Source organism: Bombina bombina, chromosome 2 (genome assembly GCF_027579735.1).
Source record: "Bombina bombina isolate aBomBom1 chromosome 2, aBomBom1.pri, whole genome shotgun sequence".
Lineage (NCBI taxonomy): Eukaryota > Metazoa > Chordata > Amphibia > Anura > Bombinatoridae > Bombina > Bombina bombina.
In genome coordinates this window covers 321012835-321025092 of record NC_069500.1, presented here as the reverse complement: position 1 = coordinate 321025092, position 12258 = coordinate 321012835, and positions in this window count along the sequence as shown.

Genomic DNA, 12258 nt, shown 5'->3' with positions numbered 1-12258 from the left:
TTCAATGGGCTGTACTGAAGAGCTCAGTGATTGTGCACAGGGCACTGTAATAGGATGCCACTATTGCCACAAGTCAGTTTGTGAAATTTCTGCCCCACTAGACCTGCAACAGTCATCTGTTAGTGTTACTACTGTGAAGTTGAAGCATCTGGGAGCAACGAAAGCCCAATCACAAAGTGGTAAACCATTCAAACTCACAGATCAGGGCTGCAGAGTCGTGCATAAAATGTGCCTATCATCTTATGCTCCACTCACTTCCAAACTTCCTCTGAAAGCAAAGTAAGCACAAGAACTGTGTGTCTGGAGCTTTTATGAAATGGGATTCAACGGTCAAGGAGCTGTACAGAAGCCCCACATGCACAATGCAAAGCATAGCCTTGAGTGGTATAAAGCACACTGCACAGGTAAACGCCAGGAGTATGCTGCGTACTGGAGTGCGTTGTTTCTATTGTATAGTTTATTGGAGGAGGGATAATGGTCTGGTTTGTTTTTTATGGTTTGGGCCAGGCACCTTAGCTCCAGTGAAGGCCCATTTGGAAGGCCCATTCTTGTTCAGGCATGACTGTGCCCCTGTACAGAAAAATGAGGTCCATGGTACAGGACAAGTTTGGTGTGGAGAGACTCTAGTGACCTGCACAAAGCTTTCTCCTTACGCCACTGAACACCTTTGGGATGAATTGGATTGGGAGCCAGTGCATGACCTCACTGATGCTCTTTTGGCTGAATGGGCACAAATTCCCATAGGCACACACCAATATATTGTGGAAAGCCTTCCCATAAGAGTGATAGCTGTTATAGCCGCAAAGAGGAGAGGGCGCAACTCCATGGTTGTTGAATCGGATGCCCAACAAACTCATATAGTTGTGATGGTCAGGTGTCCACATACTTTTGGCCATAGAGTTTACATTACAGTATAATGCTGAATAATAAAGCATATTTAAAGTGTAATGTAAAAATAGTATTTAAAGTCTGTATTAAAAATTGTTATTAGTAGTATTGAAATTTGTATTAAAAATATGCAGCAAAATGTGAATTAACATTACTCAGTAGAATTTGTATTTAAAGGGTCAGTAAAGTCATATTTAGACATGCATGATTCAGACAGAGCATACAATTTTAAACAACTTTCCAATTAACTTCTATTATTTAATTTGCTTCCTTGTCTTCTTATCCATTGCTGAAAGGTTTATCTAGGAAAGCTCAGGAGCAGCAAAGAACCTAGGTTCTTGCTGCTGATTGGTGGCTGCATACATACACCAATAGTCATTGGCTCACCTATGTGTTCAGTTAGAAACCAGTAGTGCATTGCTGCTTCTTCAACAAATAATACCAAGAGAATGAAGCAAATTTGATAATAGAAGTAAACTGGAAAGTTGTTTAAAATTGTATTCTCTACCTAAAGACAATTTTTGTGTTTCATGTCCCTTTAACATACAATGCAATGTCAAAATATAAAGTTAAATCATAACAAAGAGTAGAACATTTAAAGGTTACTCTTAGTTTTCTATTGTAAAGCAAGTGTCATAGCCTTGGTGAGTGCTCTGAAAAGGGGTGTTCCTTGGTTGGTCTGACTTTTTCTCGTAGTTAGCTTAGATTTTAAAGCTTGTTTTTATTAACTTATATCCCCAGTTGAAGGAGCTATTTCAAATGACAAAGGGCCAGATTACAAGGGGAGCGCTAAATATTGGTTTTGGGAAATAACAGCGCATGCAAATGTGCGCTAGTATTACAAGTTGACAGCCTTGTGAACGTGATCTTGTGTTCGCATTGCTAGGAAGTAGTGATGTCGCGAACATAAACATTTGGGTTCGCGAACGGCAAACGCGAACGGCAAACACGAACATCCGCAAAAGTTCGCGAACCGGGCGAACCGCCATTGACTTCAATGGGCAGGCGAATTTTAAAACCCACAGGGACTCTTTCTGGCCACAATAGTGATGGGAAAGTTGTTTCAAGGGGACTAACACCTGGACTGTGGCGTGCCGGAGGGGGATCCATGGCAAAACTCCCATGGAAAATTACATAGTTGATGCAGATTCTGGTTTTAATCCATAAAGGGCATAAATCACCTAACATTCCTAAATTGTTTGGAATAACGTGCTTTAAAACATCAGGTAGTGTAAGGGTTACGCCCGCTTCACAGTGACAGACCAAACTCCCGCAGCGGGTACAACATCATCATCATCATCACACCGTACGTCCATGTGCGTAATGCTGCCTGACTGAGACAAATCCCTGTTATCTACATCCTCTGGCAATAATGGTTGCGCATCACTCATTTCTTCCAACTGATGTGTAAATAACTCCTCTGACAGATCAAGTGAAGCGGCTGTGGTGCTAGTGTTGGTGGTGGCGGCAGGCGGGCGAGTGGTAACTTGAGAGGTGCCCGAAGCTAAGCTGGAGGAGGATGGTGCATCAAGGTTCCGAGCGGAAGCTGTAGAAGATTGGGTGTCCTGTGTTAGCCAGTCAACTATGCCCTCAGAACTTTTCGAGTTCAGGGTACGTGGCCTCTGAACACTGGGCATTATTCTAGGGCCAAAGGGAATCACAGCACCACGACCACGACGGCCCCTGCGGGGTGGCCTGCCTCTGCCTGTCATTTTTTTTTTTCGATTAGTAGTACTATGTGTGCAAGCTACTGTGACAACAGATATGAGTGGCACTGTGCACTGGCAGAAGTTGGCAGAGTAGACGCTGTAGGCCTGACACACACGCTTGCAGACAACTAACTGCTATTCAATCTATTACAGTCAAAATTGTATTATTTTTTTTTAATGTACACTACTGTTACACAAGATATGAGTTGCACTGGTGTGACACTGTGCCCTGGCAGGCCCTGAAAAATCTGTTACACATCTACAACCACCAATAAACAACCATGCTAAATAGTTTCTAAATTTTGTCCTGAGTTTAGAAATACCCAATGTTAACATGTTCTTTGCTTTTTTTGCAAGTTATAGGGAAATAAATACAAGAAGCACTTTGCTATTTCAAAACCACTTTTTTTCAAAATGAGCGCTAGTTACATTGGAACCCTGATATCTGTCAGGAATACCTGAATATCCCTTGACATGCATATATTTTGTTTTAGAAGACATCCCAAAGTATTGATCTAGGCCCATTTTGGTATATTTCATGCCACCATTTCACCACCAAATGCAATCAAATAAAAAAAAATTGTTCACTTTTTCACAAACTTTAGGTTTCTCACAGAAATTATTTACAAACAACTTATGCAATTATGGCATAAATGGTTGTAAATGCTTCTCTGGGATCCCCTTTGTTCAGAAATAGCAAAATTATATGGCTTTGGCGTTGCTTTTTGGTAATTAGAAGGCTGCTAAATGCCACTGCGCACCACACGTGTTTTATGCCCAGCAGTGAAGGGGTTAATTAGGGAGCATGTAGGGAGCTTGTAGAGTTAATTTTAGCTTAAGTGTAGTGTAGTAGACAACCCAAAGTATTGATCTAGGCCCATTTTGGTATATTTCATGCCACCATTTCACCGCCAAATGCGATCAAATAAATTTTTTTTCACAATTTTAGGTTTCTCCCTGAAATCATTTACAAACAGCTTGTGCAATTATGGCACAAATGGTTGTAAATGCTTCTCTGGGATCCCCTTTGTTCAGAAATAGCAGACATATATGACTTTGGCGTTGCTTTCTGGTAATTAGAAGGCCGCTAAATGCTGCTGCGCATCACACGTGTATTATGGTTAGCAGTGAAGGGGTTAATTAGGTAGTTTGTAGGGAGCTTGCAGGGTTAATTTTAGCTTTAGTGTAGAGATCAGCCTCCCACCTGACACATCAGACCCCCTGATCCCTCCCAAACAGCTCCCTTCCCTCCCCCACCCCACAATTGTCCCCGCCATCTTAAGTACTGGCAGAAAGTACTAAAATAAAAGGTTTTTAATTTTTTTTAATTTTTTTTAGCATATTTACATATAATGTGGTGTAGCATCCCCCCTTAACCCCCAACCTCCCTGATCCCCCCCCAAAACAGCTCTCTAACCCTCCCCATCTGCCTTATTGGCGGCCATCTTGGGTACTGGCAGCTGTCTGCTATTATTTCACAGTCAAAAAAGTGTTGTTTTTTTTTAAATGTACACTACTGTTACAACAGATATGAGTGGTGGCAATGGGCAAGTGGGCACAGTATACGCTGTGAGCCTGACACACACGCTGGCAGGCAGGCAACTGCAATTAGATTACACAGGGGGGAAAAAAAAAGCAGACTGATGTTCTAGCCCTAAAAAGGGCTTTTTTGGGGTGCTGTCCTTACAGCAGAGATCAGAAGTTTCCATAACCTGTCCGCCTGCTCTGAGGTGGGGGGGCAGACATTGCCAGAAATAAACCTGATCAAATACGATAGGGTTGATTGACACCCCCTGCTAGCGGACGCGAATCTGCAGAGGGCAGCATTGCACCAGCAGTTCACAAGAACTGCTGGTGCAATGATAAATGTTGAGAGCGTATGCTGTCTGCATTTATCGATGTGCAGCGGACATGATCAGCAATATCAGATCATGTCCGCTCGCACTATGATAATTAGGCCCCTCTATCTGAATCACAAAAGAAAAAGATTGGGTTCAATGTCCCTTTAACCAGATATCTGGTAGAAATAATCAGCTACTTGTAATGGGCAGCAGCAAGACCAGTGCTATTATAGGCACACAATCCCTTAACGACCAGCGACGTACAGGATACGTCGTGGTCGTTAAGGGGTTAAAGTTCCTTTAACCTTGCTATATTCTAAACAGCAATAGTGTCCACACTTTAATCACTCTTTTTTAACTGTCCCTAATTGTCCTCACCAGAAGAGATTAGATAAGAGAAACCTAGGTTTCAACATGGCGGCAAATATTAATTAATTGAAACTAAAATATTTATTTCTATAATATTTAAACAACTAATGTCATTAAATAAAATAATCGGCATAAAATTCTCAGGTTAATGCTTTGAAAACATAATTGAATCTAGCATTTATTTAGAGTTTAATGTTTCGTTAAGGTTCATTACATATTGATAGACCAGAATACAAATAAACTGTTATGGGAAAGTAAAAATATAAATATTTACTATTAATAGTCTTTGACTCACATAACACAGGACACATTTCCATTGGTTTGTGTGCGCTCGCAAAACGATAAATATGCTGTCGGAAGCAATTTCATTCATCAACTGCTTCCAATGGAGCTTTATACCTCAAAAAAAGTTTAAGAAGCCGTTAATCTATAAATTATACCAGGTTTCTAATGAGAGCACAAACCTTTAATATACTGCCGAAGGCTGTCGATACATTAACAATAATTACACCCAGCTCAAAGAGGTGTAAAAGAGGAAAAAAAGAGCTTTTTGATGCCTAGTTCCCATTGAAATCTAACCTATTATCCAAACCCGAACCAGAGGGGAATTCTCACCAAAAATACCTGGCAACAACATGAGTTAAACAGCATTATAAGCTTCACCTGAACTACCCAGTTTGTCCAGATTCCCAATCGGCTGGAAACTCTACTGCCCTCCCTTACAGTGTCAACCTCAAACCTATCATAAATTGCGTTTATACATATATATATTATTTTTTTTAACAGTTGGGTAAAGTTTTGATGTACGTTTTGTAGCTCCCCGACTTCCAGCACCCTAGGCGTTTGATCTCTGTCGTGGAAGACCCCCGTACTAGTGGGAGCCACTATCCGAAATGAGTGTGGCGCGATTCTTGATGGATCTAACCCCAGCTTAACCGCTGCTCTTGCAAGAACCTTGCGAAATTGAAATATAGACAACGAGCTATTATCCTCATGCACAAGGAATTGCTGGCATCCCGCCGGCCTTATTTTGCAAAATGCCTCTAAATTCTGTACTGGGCAGCATTCTGCAAATTAATGCCTGAACAGGGACAACCATGCCCCTTTACCCTCATGATCTGTCTTGGACCAAGGGACTAGCAAAAAGAGCCTCTCTTCAGATGTCCTTATGTGCTCGAGTTTGATACTCCTGAACTCTTAACTCTGGTAGAAGCCACTAATTCCCCTAATCGCAATTCCCCCGCGAAGGCTAAGAAGAATGCTGTTTGGAAAAGTAGAACCTCGTACTCAGAGGAAATACTGCTCTCAGTTCCAACGTCAACTGTCTCAGGCATAGCGGTGTGATAGGCTCTCTCTGGTCCTTAGGGCGAGGGTCCAGCCTACGCCAACCCTTCAAGACCTGGCGAACCAGAAACGATTTTGAGTAATCCGGATTCCCTAATGCTTTGTTAAAGAAAGCTATCGCTGATAGCCTACTCGCCACCGCCAGTCTAGAAATTATTATTTTATTATTATTATACTTTTTTATGAAGCGCCAACATATTCTGCAGCGCTGTCCATGGATACAATTCATTTAAATAAAACAATATAAAACTTGTAAGAGACAGGACAAAATTTACAAACACATACAGGAGGAATTGAGGGCCCTATTCCCGTGGGAACTTACAATCTAGAAGGGTAGGAGGTTGAGAAACAGGAGGTGAAGACTGCAAGATTGAGAAAGATGTTAATGCAGAGTTAGATGAGGGAAATGTTGTTAGGTAAGAGAAATTAATTTATTATTGAGTTGGGTGGTAGGCTTCTCTGAACAGAAAAGTCTTCAGAGAGCATTTAAAGATTAGGGCAAAGCCTGACAGCACAAGGGAGAGTGTTCCAGAGGGTAGGTGCTGCATGACAGAAGTCCTGCAGTCTAGCATGAGAACAGGTGATAGTCACAAATGCAAGGTGCAGGTCATTGTTGTTAGTGGGCGGGCTGGAGTATTCTTGTTCATTAGAGAGGATAGGTAGAGGGGAGCGGTGTTGGTGAGCGCTTTGTATGCAAGGGTGAGAATTTTGAATTTAATTCTGCTGTGAATGGGGAGCCATTGAAGGGACTCGCAGAGAGGTGCAGCAGATACAGAGCAACGGAAAGGTGGATCAGCCTGGCAGAGGCATTTAGGATGGATTGAAGGGGAGAGGCGGGAAAGAGGAAGGCCAGTAAGTAGGTTATTTCAGTAGTCATGTCAGGAAATAACAGGGGAGTGGATTATTTGCTTTGTGTTGTTAGCGCACAGAAAAGGTTGAATCATGGAAATATTGCGTAGATGGTTGCGGCAGGATGTAGAAAGCGATTGGATATGGGGCACAAAGGATAGATTTGAGTCAAGTGTAACTCTGAGGCAGCGGACTTGGGCGATGTAGAAATGGTGATGCCGTCAACAGGGATAGAGAATTCACAAGTCGGCGTAGAGCTTGAGGGGGGATAAGAAGGAGCTCAGTCTTGGACATGTTAATTTTTAGGTGGTGAGAGGCCATCCAGGAAGAAATACCAGATAAGCAGTCACCTACATGAGAAAGGACAGAGGGAGAGAGAGCAGGGGTGGAGAGGTAGATCTGGGTGTCATCAGCATAGAGGTGATATTTGAAGCCATAACTGTTGATAAGTTTACCCAGCGAAGAAGTAAAAATGGAGAAGAGTAGAGGACCCAGAACAGATTCTTGAGGTACTCCAACAGACAGAGGCAGTCGCCGGCAAATGACACAGAAAAAGAAAAAGACCTGTGAGAAAGATAGGAGTGAATCCAGGAAAGAGCAGTGTCACCGAGGCCAAAAGAGCTAAGGGTCTGTAGGAGGAGGGACTGGTCAACTGTGTCGAAAGCAGCTGAGAGGTCAAGTAAGGTAAGTATAGAGTAGTGGCCAATATTTTTAGCAGAGAGAAAATAGTTAGTAACCTTGGTAATGGCAGTCAGTCTCAGTTGAGTGTTTAAGGCGGAATCCTGTTGACAGGAAGTGGGTTAGGCGATTGTAAGTTAGTTTTTCAAGGAGTTTTGATGTTAGTGGAAGCAGTGATATGGGGCGGTAGCTTTCAGGAGAATTAGGGTGAAGGGTGGGTTTTTTCAGTATGGAAATAATTTTTCCGTGTTTGAAAGAAGATGGGAATGAGCCCGTAGAGAGAGATAAGTTGAAAATGTGGGTAAGAGCAGGAGTGAAGGATGAAGAAAGGGAGGGTATTAGATGGGAAGGGATAGGGTCAAGCAGGCAGGTAGTGAGGCATGAGGAAGATAGTAAGGAAGAACCTTCATTCTCAGGGGCTGGATGGAAGATGCAGAGGGTGGCAGAGGGAGTAACTGGGCCTGTTGATGGAATATTGCAGGTTGGTATTGGGATGTTGCTTCGGATAGTACGTGTTTTGTTTAAAAAGTAGTCTGCCAGGTCTTGAGCACTAAAGACAGATGGGAGGGGGTGGAGCAGGTGGGTAGAGGAGAGAGTTAAAGGTGGAGTCATTTAGGGTTTGAGGAAAGAGTAGATATGAGAGAAGAGAAGTAGGTTTGCTTGGCTAAGTGAAGGGCAGAAGTGTATGAATGAAGAATAAACTTATAGTGTATGAAATCAGGTTCAGAGTGAGTTTTCCTTCAGACATGCTCAACAGTACGGGAGCATTTTTGCAAATAGCGTGTTTGCTGAGAGTGCCAGGGCTGTAACTGATGGCGTGATGTTTTGTGCAGTTGAGGAGGGGCAAGTGTGTCTAGTGCAGAGGAGAGAGTTTTTTTATAGTGGGCTGTTGCGAGATCAGGGTAGGTTATAGTGGAAGTGTGAGGGAAGAGATCTTGAATGATTTTTGAAAATTGGAGGCGGGATGGAGAAGTGGGTTTAGCTGTTGCATTAATATTATAGGTGACCAGGTGATGGTCTGAAATGGGAGAAGTGTGACAGGTGAGGTCAGATATAGAACAGAGGGAGGAAAATACTAGGTCGATGGAGTGTTCATCACGGTGGGTAGGGAATAGGGTGGATAGTGAAAGACTGAAGGAGGATGTGAGTGAAAGAAGTTTAGAGGCAGCAGGGCAGAAAAGTTGTCAATGGGAATGCTGAAGTCCCCAAGAATTAGGGTTTTGTAGAGAGAAAGTGAGGAAGCCAGGTGGCAAAGTTGTCAAGGAATTGGAAGGTAGATCCAGGAGGGCGATAGATGAATGCCACTTTGAGGGAGAGGGGGGGGGACAGGCGAATACAGTGGACTTCAAAGGAGAGAGATGGGATTGGAGGTAGGTACTGATAAGTGCAGGAGGGGGAGAGCAGGATCCCAACATCGCTGCCACATTCTCACCTGGCCTAGGGGTATGGCTAAAGTGAAGACCACCATGTGTGAGAGCAGAAGTGGAAACGGTGTTGGAATAAGATAGCCAGGTTTTGGTAATTGCTAAAAGGATGAAAGTATTTGAAATAAACAGGTCATGAATGGTTATAAGTTTGTTGCAGACAGAGCGAGAGTTCCATAGTGCGCAAGTGAAAGGAGTGTGTGCATATGGGATGCATTGGATGGAAATGAGGTTATGTGTGTTGCTTTTATTAAAGTTTCTATAAGGAGTGCGTGATTGGGTAATGGTGGGAATGATGCTAATAACAGCAAGAGGGAAAGTAAGAGTAGGTGAGAATGAGATTTATAGCAGTGTGGGTATTTCTGTGAGGTGGTGCAGTTTAGTGACATAGATTTTAAAATAGAAAGTAGTTCATGAGAGCTAATATAAGGAGAGGAAAGGAGAGAGGGGCCTATATAAACTACATGTGGAGAAGGGTAAGGTATGAGCATGTGAGTATGCCTTTGGAATAAGCATGATACTGTTGAAAGGAAAAGCAGTCCTAAAAACATAGCAGAATAATAAGTGCAAAATATTTGTTTTGAAAAGAAAATATTTATCTTGCCTCAGTCCTGTCTCAAGGATGCCAACCACTCAAGCACATGTACCTGAGAGGCACGATGCACCTCGAACCCCTTCTGGTGGCAGAATGTCTCCCATCCTTTCCAATGGTTCTGGTATGCTTTCCAAGTCTTAGGAGCCAAGGATGCCTGCACTAAGGGGAGAATGGTTTCGCATCTTGTGCCAGCTGCCAAAGAAATGAGGGGCACGTTAGTCAAGTTGCACCTGCCTTGGGCGCCACCTTCCTAAACTGCCCCTATTAAGCAAATATAGCAATAAAGTGAGTCACACTATTTTTTTGGTTTCCCAGTGCATATAAAAGTTATATTTACACTATACTGTAGTTAGGGTTGCCACCTTTCTTGGAAGAAAATACCGGCCATGCTCAGTAACATAAATTTGCATAAATAATTAAACAGCATAACTCCAAACCCCAACTGTAGTCTATTTGGTGTGCAATAGCATTATGGCTAAAAACAATGTACATACCTTAAGAAAAAAATACTTTTATTGCTAAAAAATCCTAACCATCATCTGAGCCATCAGTGAGTCATAATCTTTTTGCTAGTGATGTGTATATATATATATAGGTATTTATATATGTGTAATCATGTGTATTTATATGCTGGAAAAATGGCGCTGATACACTTGCTTGACACAGGGTTCCACAAACCCTCAATTTGTAAAAAGGGCAATATCTGCATAGCGCAATAAGGCGAAGCGCAATAAAATGAGGTATGCTTGTACTTATCTGACACAGCAAAGCTACATTATTCATTGAAAACTCTTCTCATGTATGAACTTTTACACAGCTTCCAGTTTATTTTATATCGCTTTTACTTTTTAGGAACTGTTTGCCATACAAATAGTTTAAAAATTAACATACATTTCATTTTTATATTGTCACCCTGCCTTACTGGAATTTATAGCCTTCCTAAGTGTATTCAGCAACATCAGATTTAAATGTTGAGTATTTTTAAATCTTTGGAGAAGTTTTCAGATAAACCAACATTTTATGCCAGGTTTTTTTATTAGTTTTGTCTGAGACAAAAAGCCAGAAAGAATCAGATAACATGCATTGGTCTAACAGGTACTAGATTATTTGAACAGCGGAAACAACTTTGATATTCGATAATAACAGATAAACTGAAACCACTTGTGGGTCACTTAATAAAGAACCCATAGAATACCTGATGCCAAAATCCAATCTGTAAATGCCAAAGAACAATGTCAAAGGCAAAACCAGGTTGTGAAGTACGTCTTATATGACAATGCTGGCATTGAAACAGTCGGGTCATTAAAACATAATATTAGGTCACTGGCAAACAGATTAATAGCAATCTAAATATTAATATACATAGGTATAAAGGGCTGCCTAAATTTTAGAAGTCACAGGTTTACATCATGCTATTGGGATCCGATGCTAATGCCATCTTTTGTTAGAAGCATATGACATTATGGAACATAATTGTGAGTGTCTAACTGGTCAGACAAGGTATTAAATCAAATCACCACTGCTCGAAAGTCTTACAGCTCGTGGAAGTGCGTTCCAGAGGGTTGGTGCCGCACGAGAGAAGTCCTGTAGTTTAGCATGGGAGGAGGTGATGGTAGACGAGGCAAGGAGCAGGTCATTGTTGGTGCTGGAGTATATTTGTTCATGAGTGAGGACAGTTATGGGGGGGCTGCATTGGTAAGGGATTTGTAGGTCAGAGTGAGAATTTTGAATTTAATTCTGCTGTGAATGGGGAGCCAGTGAAGGGACTCACAGAGGGGTGCAGCAGATACAGAGCGTCGGGAGAGGTGGATAGATAGATACACGGATGGACGGACAGACAGACATCAAAAAGAGATGTTTGCATAAAAGTTTGCTAAAATTGAACATTTTAAAGAAAATTAAACTAATTTATTTACTTTATAGAATCTAAAAGAAGATATTTTAATATGTACAGTATTGCAGATTTTTGTTAAAGTGATATGAAACCCAAAATTGTTCTTTTGTTATTCAGACAGAGCCTAGAATTTGTAAAACGTTTCCAATTTACTTCTGTAATTGCATTTGCCTGATATTCTTTGTGATAGAGATACCCAGGTAGGTGTCTGCAGCACTACATGACAGGAAATAGTGCTGCCATCTCTTGCATATGGATAATATTCTTGCAAAACTGCTGCCATATAGTGCTCCCGACACGTGCACGCTCCTAAACTTTTTTTTAAGCAAAAGATATAAAAAGAGAATGAAAAAAAATGTGCAAATAGAAGTAAATTAGAAAGTTTGGGTTTCATGACCTTGTCAGTTATATGATTTCTTCTGGTGGGTTATGTCCCTGTCACCAGCTTTATTGTAAGCCGCGAGCAATCTGTCGCTAGAGGTGATGTATTTCCTGTTAAACAGATTTATTTTAACATTTTCATACACAAATATGTAAGTGTATTTGAGTTTAACTCTTTCAGTAAGGATGGCTCATATTTACGCCCCTTCACCCTACCCCATTGCTTGTTTTCCGGGGACATTGATTCCTTCCTTTACTTAGAAAGGTAAAATACATCTATGTTTCA